This window comes from Pecten maximus, chromosome 12, assembly GCF_902652985.1.
Source record: "Pecten maximus chromosome 12, xPecMax1.1, whole genome shotgun sequence".
NCBI lineage: Eukaryota > Metazoa > Mollusca > Bivalvia > Pectinida > Pectinidae > Pecten > Pecten maximus.
Genome location: NC_047026.1, coordinates 12,420,696 through 12,441,868, shown reverse-complemented (window position 1 = coordinate 12,441,868; position 21,173 = coordinate 12,420,696).

Below are 21,173 nucleotides of genomic sequence, written 5' to 3'. Positions count from 1 at the left end.
TAAAGTCACTCTTTTTAAAATCTCTTTTTGCAAAGAAATTACTACGCAGATGTTTTAGCCAATACAAAGCGACGATTGTAAGGTGGACCCTTGCATCTACAAAGTTAGCATTGAGGAGAACCAAATAGATTTGTCCCCATTTCCACTCTAAAGATCTTTAACTTTATTTGTTTTATTTCCCTTTCTATCTTTTATTTTGTCTTCCTTCTGTTGGTTTCCCCATGACAAACGTCCTCATACTACACAGTTGTTTTAACCCCATGCCAACACAGTCTCCATGATGTAGCTTGTTTCAAGGATGATTATATTATATACATGTACATATTTTGTTAATTTCGATGACTTCAGAATCATTTACTTAATTGTGACGTTATCAATTCCAAACGATGGTTGTGATTCATTTATTGCGAATTTCAGTATTGTCAGAATATGTCTATAATTCTGTCTGATAGATTTTAATAACGATACGATATCCAGAGGATATTGGTTGCGAATGTAATGATTTCCTGGATACTTTAAACGGCGATCGAGATAATGTTACTTCAAAAATCATAAAAATCATCCGTGACAAATATATTTACGGAAGTCTTCAATTCGCGAATGGACCTGATGAGTAGGCGTGAAAATTAAATCCTCCGAATAAAAATGCATTACGGTAAGCAGATGAATTCCACGGTGCTACTATTCCGCGGTTTCCAAGTCCAACCTACTGTAAACGTGATTATTTTCGCGGGGGGTTAATTTCGCGATTTCAATATGTAAACTATACGCTTGGGAATAATTTTCGCGATCGATCCACTTTCGCTTGTAGTTCAAGATTACGCAATATCAAAATAATATGCGTGGGGGAAATTTTCACGATCAAAAGAAGTCCGCGTATTATTACAGTAGTTCATAGGTAGTAAAATTCGCGAAACCGCTTCTTGTTAACTAGCCCGAGTTTCCTCCTGCCCTAACACCATGTCTGATGGAGGGCCAGAGCGCACTACGATATGAAAACGTGGAATTCTCCGACACCGGTAGGTGTCGCTAAGATTTTGGTATATTAATATTGCGTGAGTTAGCAGTTGTATAGGTCTTCGACCAATATTATGAATTTTAACTTGTTGCTTCTGTCTCTGTTTCTTTCTCTTTGTTCTTTTTCTATTTCTGGGTTAGATAATGCATGTTTAGTAATGACAAGTGGAAAACTCAACGTTACATGATGGAGTGTATATCTATTCTTTCTGCAAACTGTCAGGGTCTTGGGGATAACTTTAAGAGAAAGGATGTGTTTTCTTACTTGAGATCTAAGAAATGTAGTATATATTGCTTGCAAGATACCCATTTTACTGAAGAAAACCAGAACTTTATCAGAAATGAATGGGGTTTCGATTGTTATTTTAACTCTTTCAAATCTAACGCCAGAGGTGTAGCAATATTATTAAATAATAATTCGGAAATTAAGGTAAAAAGAGAAAAAAAGGACTTGACAGGTAATTTTCTGGCTCTAGATATTTTATTAGAAGGTTTTAGACTTACTTTAATTACACTCTATGGACCTAACTCTGATACTCCAAGATTTTATGAAATATTAACTGACACTATTGAAGAATTTGGGAATGAAAACTATATAATATGTGGAGATTTTAATTTGGTCTTAAACCCAGAGTTCGATTATGACAGTAGCTACAAATCTATCAATAACCGGAAAGCCAGAGAGAAAGTTTTGGAAATTATTGAAAACTACTCATTAGTTGATATTTATAGGGAGTTACATTCTGATAGTAGAAGGTATACGTGGAGGAAGAAAACCCCAATTAAACAGGCTAGATTGGATTTTTTCCTTTTATCAGACAATCTGTTATCTAGTGTCAATAGCTCAGGTATAGAATCTGGATATAGGTCAGACCATTCATTCCCAACAGTAAATTTAAAATTTAACGAATTCAGACGGGGGAGGGGGCTTTGGAAATTTAACACATCCTTATTATACCATGAAGAATATTTACAACTAGTTAAAAAAACTATTTTGGATATAAAAACTCAATATTGTCTTCCAGTTTACAACCTTAACAGTATTGCCAACATTCCTGATACAGATTTACAGTATGTAATTAATGATCAACTCTTTCTTGAAATTTTGTTAATGGAAATTAGGGGGAAAACAATATCTTATTCATCTTATAGAAAGAAACAACAAACTCAGACTGAAAACAACGTAAGACAAGCCATTCAAGATATTGAAGAGCAGGAACAGGTAGATGTGGAAGAACTTGAAAGAAAGAAAAAGGAATTAGAAAATATCAGGCTTAATAGGATTAAGGGCAGTTTTGTAAGGTCTAGGGCAAAATGGCAAGAAGAAGGAGAAAAACCGACAAGTTATTTTTTTAATCTAGAAAATAGGAATTTCACATCCAAAATAATACCAAAAATTGAGAAAGAGAATAATGTAGTTATTTCGAAGCAGGATGATATTCTTGAAGAGATTCGTTCATTTTATGAAAAATTATATGCAGACAATGAAACAATTGAAGATGTAAATTTGATGGATTTTTTAGATACTTTTAGTGTAAGAAAATTAGATCATGGTGATTCTGAAAGCTTAGAAGGCATTATTTCTATTGATGAGGCAGCAAAAACTTTGAAGAACATGAAAAATAATAAGAGCCCTGGTTCAGATGGCTTCACTGTGGAATTTTTTAAGTGCTTTTGGAAATATCTAGGGGTTTTTATTATAAGGTCTATAAATTTTGGATATAAGAAAGGTATGTTATCAGTTACACAAAGACAAGGTATAATTACGTGTATTCCTAAGGGGGATAAACCTAGACAGTTTTTGAAAAATTGGCGACCCATAACATTATTAAATATAGTCTATAAAATTGCCATTGGATCTATAGCAAATAGAATTAGAAATGTTTTAGATAAACTCATAAGTGATGATCAAACAGGTTTTCTTTCTGGCCGATTTATTGGGGAAAACACTAGATTAGTTTATGATGTTATGCAATATGCTGAGGAAAACAATATTCCAGGAATGTTATTAATGATAGATTTTGAAAAAGCTTTTGATTCTGTTTCTTGGAGATTTATTGATAAGGTTTTCAAATTTTTCAATTTTGGTCCTGACATACAAAACTGGATAAAAGTACTGCATAATAATGTAAATGCTACTGTAAATCAAGGGGGCAATTTGTCATCTTTCCTTAATATTAAAAGAGGCTGTCGGCAAGGGGATCCAATCGCTCCATATATCTTTATCCTTTGTGTAGAAATTTTGAGTATTAGACTAAAAAATAACAGTAGAATTAAAGGCATAAATGTTAGGAACACTCCAATCCTAATCTCACAGTATGCTGATGATACCTCTCTGATATTAGATGGTTCAGAAAATTCGTTAAGGGAGTCCATTTTTGAATTGAATACCTTTGCAAAAATCTCTGGTTTGAAATTGAATATAGACAAAACACAGGTGATTTGGATAGGGAGTAAAATATATAGTGAAGATACTTTTCTGCCAGAGTTAAAATTAAAATGGGGAATGGCAAAATTTACCCTTCTTGGCATAGAATTTAGTGTTAATCTTCATGAAATTCCCAAATTAAACTTTGACAAAAAGTTGATCAAACTTAAATCTATTATTAAGATATGGAGTAGGAGATTACTTACTCCAATAGGTAGAATTCATCTCATCAAAACTCTGTTGTTATCTCAATTGAATCATTTATTTATGTCATTGCCAAATCCAGACAATCACTTTTTGAATAATCTTAGCCAGATACTTTTTAATTTTTTGTGGAATAGTAAAACAGACAAAATAAAAAGGGATGTATTAATACAGGATTACTGTGATGGAGGACTCAAAATGGTAGATATTAGACTTTTTATTGATTCTTTGAAGCTAGGATGGGTAAGAAGGCTATTTCAGAAGTCAGGTAAATGGCAAGTCATTTTAAAAACTATTATTGATCTACATATGCTATCCACCTGTGGTAATGAATATATTCGGGAGTGTCTAAAGAAATGTAAAAACAGTTTTTGGAAGGATGTCTTTCGAGCTTGGATAAGATTTGATGAATGTGATAGGGTAAAACAAATTAAGAAGAAAAATATCTGGAAAACCCCATTATGGTATAATAAAGACTTAACCATTGGAAAAAGAAGTATTTTTTTCAAGACCTGGTATAATAAAGGGGTAACAATAGTAGATGATCTTGTTAAAGATAATAATACCTATACTTTCTACACACTCCAAGAATTTATTCAAATTTATCGAATAAATACACACTTTCTCCAATATCAAGGTGTAATATCTGCTATTAAAACATACTTAGCAAGGGATGATTTTGAAAATTATAAATTGCTTTATCCGATAATTCCAAGTAATATTGATTGTTTCATAAAGAAGACAAAAGGAACAAAAGATATATATAATCTTATGGTGAAAAATAATATTGCTTCGACTGGTAGGAACAAATGGGAAGCCATAATGGAATTAAATGATTTAAACTGGGGAGTGATTTATAAAAATATTTTCAGGGCGACAAAGAATACAAAACTGCAATGGTTTCAGTACAGATTAGTCCACCATATTTTAACTACAAATTCCTTAATGTTTAAAGTAGGGCTAGTGAACAACCCATTTTGTACACTCTGCAATCAAGAACGAGAAACAATACTACATATCATGTGGGAATGTCGAGAGGTGCAGAGTTTTTTACAAAGTATCGAAACTCTGTTAGATGCATTTTTTATTCCGTTCTCATTTAATAAAAAAACTTTCATTTTTGGCTTATTTATAAATAATGAGTCTGCCATAGGTAACGCACTTGATAATGAAGTATTAATTATCATTAAATTTTATATATATAGGACAAGATGTTTACATAAAACTTTAAGTCCAGATGCTCTGATTAATTATTTGAAAGATTATTACATATTACAGAAATATATAGCTAATAGTAAAGGAGAGCAGGCAAAAGCAATATTGGACAATGAATGGAGAAAATGGAAACCACTTTTAGAAATTGCAGCCAGTTAATTATTTCATATACCCTAAATCTAATTATTCCATTTAATTACTGATAAAAGTTTCTCTTTCTTGTATCTCCATCATGTGTTATTTTTGTTTCTTTCTTTTTCTGTCTAGAACCCTTAATAAAGATACTTTGCTCACTCTATTCCTAACATTGTATTGACTAGCCCAGCTCTCTCTCTCTCTCTCTCTCTCTCTCTCTCTCTCTCTCTCTCTCTCCTCTCTCTCTCTCTCTCTCTCTCTCTCCTCTCTCTCTCTCCTCTCTCTCTCTCTCATATGTGTACGTGAATGAGATTGTTTTGAATGTGATGTACAGTATGTTGTTTTGCTTTTTTATTTTTATTTACCTTTTTTTTGTGAGAGGATATGATAGATGTAATCGACTGAATCAGTGTGGAGCCTGGTCAATCATGTCAATGACTCTGTTGATGTGGAAAGAGTTGATATGACCAACACAGATACTTAGCCCTTGACATGATTGATCAGGCTACCAGGAAACTGAATATGTTTGTGTGTGTTTGTATATTCTGTGTCGGTGTATGAGGATGTGTGTATGTTCTGTATATATGTTTGTCATTATATTCATGATTATGAGTATGTATGATGAAGATGATGATCTGTTGATGGATGATGATATATGACTGTTATTGCTGAGTATGATGATGATGATGGTTGTTTGAAAACAATGATGGAAATGTTTGTTGAAAATGATATGATGATTGTGATTATTGATGATGATGATGATGATGATGATGGTTCATGGACGATGATGAAGATACTATGACGATTAGTTTGATAATGTGATGATGATTGTGATGTTTTGTTGAAGACGATGATGATGAAAAAATGATGAGATTATGATGAGATTTTGATGATTGCATGATGATGATTACTATGATGATAATTATGATGATGATAATTATGATGATTTGAATGATGATGACCATGATGATGATGATTATAATGATGATGATTATAATGATGATAATTATGATGATTTGAATGATGATGACCATGATGATGATGAAAATGATGATGATATTATGAAAAGATTATGATGATAAGATTGTGATGATTAGTATGATGATGAGAATATGATGTTGATGAAGATACTATGATAATGAGATGATTGTGATATTATGATTATAATGTTGATTGTGATGATGATGATGATGCTATGAAGATTAGTTTGACGATAAGATAATGGTTATGATTAGTTTGATAATGTAATGATGATATGATGATGAGAGTTTGATGATGATTATGATGATGATAATGATGATGATGATGATGATGATGATGATGATGATGATGATGATGAAAGACAGTTTGTGATGATGGTGAAAATGATAGTGTGAAAAACATACCGATTGGAATCGATGTATGTATGTGTGTGTGTGTGTGTGTGATTATTCATGTATTCATGTATTAAAAATGTCTTAAAAATTAAAAATTAAAAAAAAAAAAAAAAAAGATTTTGGTGCAAACACATAAAAACCGGGGGTGACATAGCAACTACCTTCCACATATAGATAATTGAGATATCTATTTACCCCCAAAACATCTATTTAGTCCCATATCGGTGTTCTATTACGTCCGTATAGACCTTGCTTTACTCTGGTCAAAATTGCACACTATTGACCGTCCATTTTGTAAGTAACAGTAGATCTATCCACCAAAATCGAAACGCAAGGGACCGAAAAGACCAAATATCAAAATATGGTGTGTTTTCTTCTTATATACTTTAAATCAGGAAAACTTAATATTTCCCAAAACATGTTATATCGGATTGGACCCTATCATTCAAAGAGACTATAGAGGAACATCAAACCCTGTAAGAAAACGAACGCGTTTTCTGCGAAATAAGTTTGAACATGATTTAGCTATTATATACAATATCCAATAACTTAGGTTTCTAAATTTGTGCAATAAACATTTGTATTGATTGAAATCAATTGTATTTGTATAAACTTTTTTCTCCAAACTATATAACTAGTAATACTTGTATTAATCCAAAGGGAGTAACTTTTATCTAAAGTCAGTAGGATCATAAACTATCAATGATATAAACAGATGAACGGCAATCATTTAATAACTGACGTACTCTTTTATTAAATCAGCCTTCCTAGTTACAAGTGGTTTCCTTTATGAATTGAAATAGATTACACCAGTATACGTAGTTTCTTTGGTGAAAAGAGAAATAGTACACCAGTAGTTTGTTTGATGAAGTGAGATATATTACACCAGTAGTTTGTTTGATGAAGTGAGATATTTTACACCAGTAGTTTGTTTGATGAAGTGAGATATATTACACCAGTAGTTTGTTTGATGAAGTGAGATATATTACACCAGTAGTTTGTTTGATGAAGTGAGATATTTTACACCAGTAGTTTGTTTGATGAAGTGAGATATTTTACACCAGTAGTTTGTTTGATGAAGTGAGATATATTACACCAGTAGTTTGTTTGATGAAATGAGATATATTACACCAGTAGTTTGTTTGATGAAGTGAGATATATTACACCAGTAGTTTGTTTGATGAAGTGAGATATATTACACCAGTAGTTTGTTTGATGAAGTCAGATTATTACACCAGTAGTTTGTTTGATGAAGTCAGATATATTACACCAGTAGTTTGTTTGATGAAGTGAGATATATTACACCAGTAGTTTGTTTGATGAAGTGAGATATATTACACCAGTAGTTTGTTTGATGAAGTGAGATATATTACACCAGTAGTTTGTTTGATGAAGTGAGATATAATACACCAGTAGTTTGTTTGATGAAGTGAGATTATTACACCAGTAGTTTGTTTGATGAAGTGAGATATATTACACCAGTAGTTTGTTTGATGAAGTGAGATATATTACACCAGTAGTTTGTTTGATGAAGTCAGATTATTACACCAGTAGTTTGTTTGATGAAGTCAGATATATTACACCAGTAGTTTGTTTGATGAAGTGAGATATATTACACCAGTAGTTTGTTTGATGAAGTGAGATATATTACACCAGTAGTTTGTTTGATGAAGTGAGATATATTACACCAGTAGTTTGTTTGATGAAGTGAGATATATTACACCAGTAGTTTGTTTGATGAAGTGAGATTATTACACCAGTAGTTTGTTTGATGAAGTGAGATATATTACACCAGTAGTTTGTTTGATGAAGTGAGATATATTACACCAGTAGTTTGTTTGATGAAGTGAGATATATTACACCAGCAGTTTGTTTGATGAAGTGAGATATATTACACCAGTAGTTTGTTATATGAGGTGAGATATATTACACCAGTAGTTTGTTTGATGAAGTGAGATTCTTTACACCAGTAGTTTGTTTGATGAAGTGAGATATATTACACCAGTAGTTTGTTTGATGAAGTGAGATATATTACACCAGCAGTTTGTTTGATGAAGTGAGATATATTACCCCAGTAGTTTGTTTGATGAAGTGAGATATATTACACCAGTAGTTTGTTTGATGAAGTGAGATATATTACACCAGTAGTTTGTTTGATGAAGTGAGATTATTACACCAGTAGTTTGTTTGATGAAGTCAGATATATTACACCAGTAGTTTGTTTGATGAAGTGAGATATATTACACCAGTAGTTTGTTTGATGAAGTGAGATATATTACACCAGTAGTTTGTTTGATGAAGTGAGATATATTACACCAGTAGTTTGTTTGATGAAGTGAGATATATTACACCAGTAGTTTGTTTGATGAAGTGAGATTATTACACCAGTAGTTTGTTTGATGAAGTGAGATATATTACACCAGTAGTTTGTTTGATGAAGTGAGATATATTACACCAGTAGTTTGTTTGATGAAGAGAGATATATTACACCAGCAGTTTGTTTGATGAAGTGAGATATATTACACCAGTAGTTTGTTATATGAGGTGAGATATATTACACCAGTAGTTTGTTTGATGAAGTGAGATTCTTTACACCAGTAGTTTGTTTGATGAAGTGAGATATATTACACCAGTAGTTTGTTTGATGAAGTGAGATATATTACACCAGCAGTTTGTTTGATGAAGTGAGATATATTACCCCAGTAGTTTGTTTGATGAAGTGAGATATATTACACCAGTAGTTTGTTTGATGAAGTGAGATATATTACACCAGTAGTTTGTTTGATGAAGTGAGATATATTACACCAGTAGTTTGTTTGATGAAGGGATATTCTTTACACCAGTAGTTAGTTATATGATGTGAAGTATATTACACCAGTAGTTTGTTTGATGAAGTGAGACATATTACCCCAGTAGTTTGTTTGATGAAGTGAGATATATTACACCAGTAGTTTGTTTGATGAAGTGAGATATATTACACCAGTAGTTTGTTTGATGAAGTGAGATATATTACACCAGTAGTTTGTTTGATGAGGTGAGATATATTACACCAGTAGTTTGTTTGATGAAATGAGATATATTACACCAGTAGTTTGTTTGATGAAGTGAGATATATTACACCAGTAGTTTGTTTGATGAAGTGAGATATATTACACCAGTAGTTTGTTTGATGAAGTGAGATATATTACACCAGTAGTTTGTTTGATGAAGTGAGATATATTACACCAGTAGTTTGTTTGATGAAGTGAGATTCTTTACACCAGTAGTTTGTTTGATGAAGTGAGATATATTACACCAGTAGTTTGTTATATGAAGTGAGATATTTTACACCAGTAGTTTGTTTGATGAAGTGAGATTATTTACACCAGTAGTTTGTTTGATGAAGTGAGATATATTACACCAGTAGTTTGTTGATGAAGTGAGATATATTACACCAGTAGTTTGTTTGATGAAGTGAGATTATTTACACCAGTAGTTTGTTTGATGAAGTGAGCTATATTACACCAGTAGTTTGTTATATGAAGTGAGATATATTACACCAGTAGTTTGTTTGATGAAGTGAGATATGTTACACCAGTAGTTTGTTATATGAAGTGAGATATATTACACCAGTAGTTTGTTTGATGAAGTGAGATATATTACACCAGTAGTTTGTTGATGAAGTGAGATATATTACACCAGTAGTTTGTTTGATGAAGTGAGATATATTAAACCAGTAGTTTGTTGATGAAGTGAGATATATTACACCAGTAGTTTGTTTGATGAGGTGAGATATATTACACCAGTAGTTTGTTGATGAAGTGAGGTATATTACACCAGTAGTTTGTTGATGAAGTGAGATATATTACATCAGTAGTTTGTTTGATGAAGTGAGATATATTACACCAGTAGTTTGTTTGATGAAGTGAGATATATTACACCAGCAGTTTGTTTGATGAAGTGAGATATATTACACCAGTATTTTGTTATATGAAGTGAGATATATTACACCAGTAGTTTGTTTGATGAGGTGAGATATATTACACCAGTAGTTTGTTTGATGAAGTGAGATATATTACACCAGTAGTTTGTTTGATGAAGTGAGATATATTACACCAGTAGTTTGTTATATGAAGTGAGATATATTACACCAGTAGTTTGTTTGATGAAGTGAGATATATTACACCAGTAGTTTGTTGATGAAGTGAGATATATTACACCAGTAGTTTGTTTGATGAAGTGAGATATATTAAACCAGTAGTTTGTTGATGAAGTGAGATATATTACACCAGTAGTTTGTTTGATGAGGTGAGATATATTACACCAGTAGTTTGTTGATGAAGTGAGGTATATTACACCAGTAGTTTGTTGATGAAGTGAGATATATTACATCAGTAGTTTGTTTGATGAAGTGAGATATATTACACCAGTAGTTTGTTTGATGAAGTGAGATATATTACACCAGTAGTTTGTTTGATGAAGTGAGATATATTACACCAGCAGTTTGTTTGATGAAGTGAGATATATTACACCAGTATTTTGTTATATGAAGTGAGATATATTACACCAGTAGTTTGTTTGATGAGGTGAGATATATTACACCAGTAGTTTGTTTGATGAAGTGAGATATATTACACCAGTAGTTTGTTTGATGAAGTGAGATTATTACACCAGTAGTTTGTTATATGAAGTGAGATATATTACACCAGTAGTTTGTTATATGAAGTGAGATATATTACACCAGTAGTTTGTTTGATGAGGTGAGATATATTACACCAGTAGTTTGTTTGATGAAGTAAGATATATTACACCAGTAGTTTGTTTGATGAGGTGAGATATATTACACCAGTAGTTTGTTATATGAAGTGAGATATATTACACCAGTAGTTTGTTTGATGAAGTGAGATATATTACACCAGTAGTTTGTTTGATGAGGTGAGATATATTACACCAGTAGTTTGTTATATGAAGTGAGATATATTACACCAGTAGTTTGTTATATGAAGTGAGATATGTTACACCAGTAGTTTGTTTGATGAGGTGAGATATATTACACCAGTAGTTTGTTATATGAAGTGAGATATGTTACACCAGTAGTTTGTTTGATGAAGTGAGATATGTTACACCAGTAGTTTGTTTGATGAAGTGAGATATATTACACCAGTAGTTTGTTTGATGAAGTGAGATATTTTACACCAGTAGTTTGTTTGATGAAGTGAAGTATATTACACCAGTAGTTTGTTTGATGAAGTGAGATATATTACACCAGTAGTTTGTTTGATGAAGTGAGATATATTACACCAGTAGTTTGTTTGATGAGATGAGATATATTACACCAGTAGTTTGTTATATGAAGTGAGATATATTACACCAGTAGTTTGTTTGATGAAGTGAGATTCTTTACACCTGTAGTTTGTTTGATGAAGTGAAGTATATTACACCAGTAGTTTGTTTGATGAAGTGAGATATATTACACCAGTAGTTTGTTATATGATGTGAGATATATTACACCAGTAGTTTGTTTGATGAGGTGAGATATATTACACCAGTAGTTTGTTTGATGAAGTGAGATTATTAAACCAGTAGTTTGTTGATGAAGTGAGATATATTACACCAGTAGTTTGTTTGATGAAGTGAGATTATTACACCAGTAGTTTGTTTGATGATGTGAGATATATTACACCAGTAGTTTGTTTGATGAAGTGAGATATATTACACCAGTAGTTTGTTTGATGAGTTGAGATGAATTACACCAGTAGTTTGTTTGATGAGGTGAGATGAATTACACCAGTAGTTTGTTTGATGAAGTGAGATATATTACACAAGTAGTTTGTTTGATGAGGTGAGATGAATTACACCAGTAGTTTGTTTGATGAGGTGAGATGAATTACACCAGTAGTTTGTGTCTATATCTAATCCTCCTTTTAATCTTAATATTTACTTTATTTTTAGAACACATTTACAACGAGAAATGCGATAACAAAACAGGCTGTAAAAACGGTTTGATTTGTAATGACAATGTCTGCAAATGTGGAGACGACACTACTTCATTTTGGAATGCTGACCAAATGAAATGTACACAAAGTAAGTATATTTAAGATGGAAGATTCTCTCTTCCTGTTCGACTTGATTTACGATTTTCTCTCTTTGTTTTGCTCATGTTTTGATATTCAAGCTTTTATACCACGTGAACATCTTATTAATTTGACAAGAAGTTAAGTTACGAGTTAAGACGAAAAATGTGATATAAATACAGGATATTAGGATAATTTGATTTGCAAAGATGTTATCTAAAAATGAAAATACGAAAGAACAGTTAATTTTGGAATGTAAGGGAAATCATTTAGATATTCTCAGTTTATTTCATATGTGAAAAAAATCAAGGTTATAAGCTTTTATTATGACTATGCTATTTTGATGAATATATGCACGTGTTTTGCTTAATCTTTTATAACGGAATATTTTATTTTATGACCTCCTCCGATCTGAGATGATCTTTCTTCCTATAGGTAGCATAGTTACAATGATGATTGGGCTCTTTAATGAGGTTTGATGATTAAAACATGTTGTCTGCAAATGTGAAGATGACATCAGTTAATTTTGGAATTATGACACAATAAAATGTACAAAAAGTATGTTCATGTCATTTTCACTGTTTACATAGATATTACTGGGAATGCGTATTTCGACATCATATATCAAAAAACTATGACTTTGTGTTGTTTACCAGGGCGATTCCCGTTCCTGTACCGTTCCCCCTTTCAATGTAACGTAATACTTGTGCAGATTTGTCTATTGTTCATGTCAATCGTAATTTTGTGTACGGGATAAGTTTGATAAGTGTGATAATTCTTTTAGATTTTCCATTATCTTTTGAAATAATAAATATTTCTTTGATAAACATAGAACTGGATTTCAACGAGACATGTACAAACAGGACAGAATGTATGAGAAGTTTGATCTGTGCTGTAAACAATGTCTGCAGATGTGAAAATGAAACCACTACATATTGGAACGGAGATGAAAATGCATGTTCCGAAAGTAAGTTTGTTTGATATGGCTTATGTGCCTTTAGACACGAACATGTTTTTGTTTGTTTTATGTGGTGTGTATAAATAAGGAGCTTGATGTATGTGATGAAAAGCATGTAACCAATTCATGTTGAATTGCATGGAAAGTGAACGACCTGATTATTTTTGAATGCTTAATAACACCCCGGGGGTTATAAAGTAAACGATATGTATTTGATTGATATAGATATCAACCGAAATCAATACACATGTATTTCAACTTTCCTCTGGATAAAAAAAAGCTGATTTTTTTTTTGACTGCATGTATTATTTGCACATGGAATTGACAGTATTTTTTTTATCAGTGCGTATCAATAAACATCTATCAGCCAAATTACATTCACTCTAGTGTAGATATCAGTATAATCCAATGTTACTTTAAATGCAAGATAAACACCCTCAATAGATATATATATAACGCATGTTTAAATATATATTTCGAACGTCATCAATGGAAATCCACATTAAATTAATGACTTTACGCTGTATAAGTGTTTCCTGGACATTCGCTGATTCCAGTTACTAGTACAATATCGAACAAAAGTAATTGAAATAAGAAGAAATAAAATCAGCTTTTGGATTCTTTAACATAATGATATATTGAGTTGGTCTTCATAAATCAGCTGATTTGTGTCAAGGATCTGATATGCACAGATGATGTCGATGTCTGCAAATGTCAAAACGAAACCAGTTCATTTTTTTTATTAAATATACATTTGATTTATGATAGAACTGGATTTCAACGAGAAATGTACAAAAAGGACAGAATGTATGGGAGGTTTGATCTGTGCTGAAAACAACGTCTGCAGATATGAAAATGAAACTACTTCATATTGGAACGGAGATGAAATTACATGCACCGAAAGTAAGTTTGTGCGCTAGAAATTCATACGTATTCGATGCTTGTTTATATGCCTAGTGTTTCCGTTGTCACGACCTTATATTGATTCTATATTTGAAAATGTGACTTAGCCCGGTTTCACCTAGATTTCTATGGCAGATGTCGTCAAATTACGTTATCAATTTCATACCTTATGTTATCTGATGAAATGTACATCAGCCGAATTAAATTAAATTTTGACGTGATACGTTAGACACAGGCTATATCAAACCCACATTAGTCCTTCCTTTACGTTTTCTCTGTCAACCTTGTAGAGAACGGTACGGCATTTATATTATAGTGAATTTGTAATCGCGTCATATACCGCCTTCCTTCGTTATTAAATATGCATTGATTTTAAAGGCCGCTGGATATCTGTATATAGGAAGTATTGAAATTTTCAATAGTTGGTATTAAATTTGGTTCCGTCTGTCAGACTCCCGTTATCAAATTGTTTCCTCTTTTTTTCATGGAAAAAGTAGTGGAAAACCTAAATAACGCAATTTATTCTTGTTAGAATATATTTCATACCGTTTTTAATCAATTCAATTCATATCACAATGTAAGGAAGCCTTGTTTACCTTTCAGCTACAAATGGTGATAAAGAAAGGAATACTGTATTCGTCATACCTATCCTGGCAACAGTTGCGGCAGTTTCTCTTTTGGCAGCCATCGTCTTATCTGTATGCCTGTTCAGGTAACTCCAACAATTTATCGTTTCTGTATTGCTGCAGGATAGATGAAAATGTATTCTGCTTGTTCTGATTCAAAACCGGGTCTGTCTTCTTTCTGTAAAAGTAGCTTTTGTAAAAATAATATAGATACCGCTGACATATTTTTTGTATGTCTTTGTTTTGGATATCCGATCCACATCTCATGTTACCGTGTAGATGTTTTCTATTTACAATGTAAGGATTCAATGGCGTAAGCGCACTAAGAAAGAAATGTAGTAAGCTACGGTAGCAGTGTACAGTAAAAATGCCAAATTCTGAAAAATATGGCACATGCTTTAGATATGTAAACATTGCCAGTTAACCTTACATATAACCTCTAATAAAGTATATATATTTGAAATCTGTACAACATTTGCAATTTTAATAGAGCTCTGAAGGATAAGTAAACTGATATTTTCTGTGATTTTTAGAGCTGTGAATACCATGGTAACAGCTTAAAAAATTCTCAAAAATTGCAAAATATTATGATATTTGACCCAAAATGGCACAATTCTCTACACAATTTTTTTTCTGAAACCTATTTAAAATTAAATATCTCTATCCCAAAGACAGAATTAATCTTGTTTGGACATATGTTGTAAATTAAGTTTTTCCGCTATCTTACCTTTTCTGTGGGCTTCCATTTTGCGCTGTAGGCGAAACTAAATTTCCTGTGTAAACACACGTTCGGAAAATCCGGATATTTAAAATCCGGAACCAATTTATTGATTTTTGTTTTAATAAATGTGAAGCCTGTATGTACTACTTCATACTGGATATACCAATTATAGTGTACATTTATTTTTTCATTTTTTATACATATCATAATACAGGAGTTATTTGCTTAACAAAAAAATTGCCCATGGCCAGGCTGTCTTACTGTGGTGTGCTACCTACTGCTGACTTTTTTTTTTTTTTTTTTCTCTTTATTCAAAACAACAAGACGACAAATACAATAATTTGTGTTAACATGTTAGAATTATTTTATATGAATAGATGGCAAACAAAACAAAACAAAATTCACGGAAATGGGAACGGAAACCATTTTGCAGACGTATTATACATAACTGTTGCAATATGTTGAAAATCAGCACGTGACACAATGTTTTCATACTGCATTCATAGTGTTTTCATGGTCAATTGTTCGTTGTAATCAACACTCGGAATGTAAATATGATTTAATAACATGCAACTGTTCATTATTGTAGAGTAAGATCCAAAGAAAGGGGCGATCGAGGAATACGTAAGTAGTCTATTTTATTTACCCTAATTGATAATAATAATACCTGTATGTAGGGTGTAACAGTTGTACCTACTGTCCCTATCCCATTACAAGATTCATAAAAGTCTTCGTTTTCCTCTGGTTGATTATGGCCACGATCTTAATTTTTCTAAATGTCTGAATGAATCCGTCGACACTGTCTCACATTAGACCCGACGAGGAAGATTGTGAGTTCTGTCAAATGTGTATTGCTTCTGTATGCCTCTCGTTAGACGCTGTGAGTTAGATTATGAACGTGCCCACATGATTTATAGGGAACAACCAACCAACTGAAAAATAGACTTTTGAAACGTGCCCCTGTGTATGCAAGATTGAACAAGGGATAAAAAGTTTGGCAACCACTGATTAGCAAGTATATAATGAAGCTCCAAAATAATTATGTAGCCTGGTAGGTCAATATTCATAGGTACTGTTGATATAGATTTGGTAAGTAAGATTTAACAGGTAAAAAAAGGTATAATTTTTATTGCTGAATTCTGAATGCTGAAATTTGAGCTTAAGGACTCAACTTTTTTTTTTGATAAGGTGTTATATGGGACCCTTAACTTTTTTAGCTCGTCTCTTCGAAGAAGAGTGAGAGCTTATGTCGTCACTCCGGCGTCGGCGTCGGCGTTGGTTTTCCAAATATTACATTTGTGGTGCAAGTGTTGAAAGGCATAGTAATTTATGGTAATATGGTCCCTGTGGGGGTCAAACTATCCCCTGTTGGAGTTAAACTAAAAGATTTTTTGGGAAAAAAAACAGATTTTTGAAAATTTTTGCGTTAAGTTTTTGGTGCAAGTGTTGAAAGGTATTAAAACATCACTTCATAATTGTACTAGGGTGCTGATAATTGGCAATAGAGTTCCTCTGGGGTTAGACTATACCCTGCCAGAGTTAAACTAAAAGATTTTTTGGGGAAAAAAACAGAATTTTCAAATTTGTGGACTTAAAATATTTCTGCGTTAAGTTTTTGGTGCAAGTGTTAAGAGGTTTTAATACATCACTTTATAATTGTACTAGAGTGCTGATATGTATCAATAGAGTCCCTATGGAGTAAGACAATCCCTTCCTGAAGTAAAACTTTTAAAAAAAAATCGGATTTTTTCTTTTTAAATCTGTGTTTTTTTGTTTTTAAATCTTTGGACTTTGTTTTAAGTTTATATTGTGAGTGTTGAAAGGCATAGTAATACATGGTATTAGGTTCCCTGTGGGGGTTAAACTAACCCTTGCCGGAGTTAAACTGACATGTTTTTTTGCGGAAAAAAAACACATTTTTTGAAAAAAATTTGTGCAAATGTTGAAAGCTATTTAACACATCACTTTATGATTGTACTAGGGTGCTGATATTTGGTAAAAGAGTCCATATTGAGTTACACTATCCCTTCTTGGGGTGAAACTGAAAATAAAACAATGTGAAAATGCTCACAATAGACAATTTATACCGGTCCACATTTTTCAAGGGAGGCAACTCTCATTAGGATAATATTTTGTCAAAAAATTGAAGAAATATGTCCAAAAGCAATTACAATTGTATTTAATATATTCATTTAATCTACAAAAGCATAGCTTGTCTCCCGAATGTTTGTCAACAAATAATTTATATATATATAAATTAGTATGGTTTTGAAAATTGCATAAATTCACAAAACATAACCTGATCATGTAAACAATATAAATATTATTAATGCAATTTGCAAAACCATTCCAATTGATATATTTAATTATTTATTGACAAACATTTGTGAGACGAGCTATGCTGTTCTCCAACAGCTCTTGTTATAAATTATAATTGCCAAATTGAGTTTGTGAATTTTAATGATATACTTCAAAGCATTAATACTTAAGTTTATGGAAAAACAATTGGTTGGATGGTTCTTCTACCAGACTGATTATTTCTGCTCTCTGTCTCACGTAGACCCTGTCATGATGATGATGGATGTTATCACATGGCCTATGAGTTTGATTATTTCTACTCTCTATCTCATGGTTGATTCTGTTAGAAAGATTACGGCTGTTAACTCATGGTCTATAAGATTGGTTTATAGATCATGTTCAGCTTTAGATTGGTAGAAAACTGATTGAGCAATCATCAAAAAAAATTGACGAGCTATGCGACACTCTCATGAAATCTAACTGTGTAAATACAAGTTAATCCCTTTCGTTTTATGATTCAATAAATTCCGTTTACTAAAGTTTTTAGGATTTTTTACTGCCTCCGTTTTTCTCGAATGAATTTATTCTCTGAAATTGTCTTCTCAGAAGAACATTACACAAGCATAAACCCAGCCGAAAGAGAAGAACCACATACTTACGAAATGATGTGAACATATCAGATATGTGTACTACAATTTCCTGGCAGTGGTATCTGATGTTACCGCCCAATGGTTAATTTGTGTATCAACGAATTAGATGAAAATGTCGCAAAACTGGTTAGTCTTAAAACCTGAAATCTGGAAAATGTTTCTGAAATTGATCTGAATGCTTTGAACCTTGCACACAAACATTTACTTTATTCTATATGTTAACATTGCAAACATCGTTTATGTCATTATTTTTTTTTTAAAAGACATGTGTTCCTATTCTGTACAAAAATGTTTTAACCAAGGTCGATCCATGGTTTCGATATATGGAATTAAAATTATTTGCATCACATTGCTGTAAAGTCATCGAGTCAGGACAAGACAGTTGTTAGAGACATTACAACAATACAATTAAACGCATTTTCCTTGTCATCTGATAAATACATTGTTTGATATGTATTTGTCATATTACCGGTACATTTATAATCAAAACATTGTTAATTCATGTATCAAAATTTGAAATAAACCTTCCATGTCATGTCGTTATTCCATTGATAGTTTCATTAACAATGATATCATTGTGTTCAGTACCAAAACTCATGTCTTGTGCTAGATAAGGTGTTTCCCGAGAAAACAGACAGACGAAAAATATACCCATGTTAAGAAATGATTCTAATCAAAGTGATGGCGGGTTGGCTAGATGCATAGATTCAATCTCATATTTTATTTATCTGTTTTTTATTAACGATTAGAAGTCACATGTTAAGTATTGGCTCATTTTTCAAACTAATATTGATAATGATAAAAGTAAAAGTAAAAAAAAAAATTGAGGTTTTCTTTTTCCATAACATTATTCATGTATCTCTGTCTAATGAGTACATTGTATTGACTATGAAAGGGAGAGAAATAAAGACAGCGGTAGAAAAAGAGAGAGAGAGGGGAGACGAAAGTTGAACGGTGAAACACAGGGCGCCTGTATACATGTACAAAACAAGAAATAAATCACCATATTCAATAAATCACACCTTTTAGAATAGAAATTCGAAAAACAAATTCCCAATTCCGATTGTCCTTTCTACCATCTGAAACACAGCAGAATATAAAAATTTAAAGTCATCTCAAAATAGGGGATGTGCATCGATTTTTTAAGGGACTAAATGGCTAGATTTTCACTTAAATAATATAAAACTTTGAAGTTGATAAACATTGCCAATATTTCACAAAAAGTGCCATAATTTTGTAAACAATCTAATTTCAAGTATCGCAACGCTTTCCGGAAATCAAATGCATGAAGGAACTATTGAAATCTAACCATTTAGTCCCTTTAAAGAGCAAAACATTTTCGACTTACCACGTGACATCACCCTCTATTCTTGTTAAACCTGCATGTCTAGTACTATAATTTTATATCGATATGTCTAGTACCATAATTTTTTTATCGATATTTGTGTTTGTTTAACTTGTAAATGTGTCTAGTACTATATTTTTTCAAGAATACTGCTTTTTCTGATTTGACCAATCAAAACACTGATTACAAACGACAGTGGGAAAAATTGAGATTTGCATATAGCTCTCCGTCATGATTTATGACGTCATAATTTAAATTAGAATACATAACGTCACAATTCGGCGTACATTTGTGAGCCGTTGCCCGGGACCGCCATGAAATCTTGGCATATTTTGCTTATATGATGTAATAAACAGAATATCTAACAGTATATAGCTAATACGTGTGCTACGCACTCGTGAAAAATGTCAAAATATTGGCCACTGTCAGATATCCTCAATTTATATCAATATTTGTGTTTGTTTAACATTTGTTTTTGTTTAACTTGTGAATGTCTCGTATTATCATTATTTGTTTTTGAACTTTTTTATCAATACTTGTGTTTGTTTAACATGTAAATATATCAACTACTATCATTTTTACCAATATTTGTGTTTGATTAACTTGTAGATATTCTAGTATATAGAGGTTCCCCAACGAGTGGAGATTGTTTATCATTTTTATCCAACTCTCGTTAGTTAATTTTTTAATTTTGAAAAGACACGAGCTTTAGCGAGTGTCTTTTCAAAATTAGAAAATTAACAAACGAGAGTTGGATAAAAATGATAAACAATCGTCACGAGTAGGGGAACTTGTTTATCCCATAACTTCTTTACTTACAAATGTAAGCATGTCAAGTTCAAATTCTCCCAACGTAGCAACTAAATTCCGTGAACCAAATCACTACGGGACAAAATATAGGTCGTTATGAATGAAAGCTTATCATCTATTTTAGATGCAAGACTCATATCTTCTGTACTATATTTGTAAATGATATTATTTTACAAAACGAAATATAAGTTTGAAAGTCCTTGTATCTGTGTAATTTATTAAAAGGTAACTTGTTTAAATAACTCCGCTCAAAATAGTCGAAGACGACACCCGTCATCGCGAAGTTGAATGTCACCGCTGAATATTGGACTAATCATTGTCAGATCCAATTATCGGTCCTTTCCTGGATTTCGTAGGTATGCTATTACTGGTTATTGTGATGTTAAATGTTCATTCTGAGATTTATTCATTCAAAACATCGTGCATTTCAACAA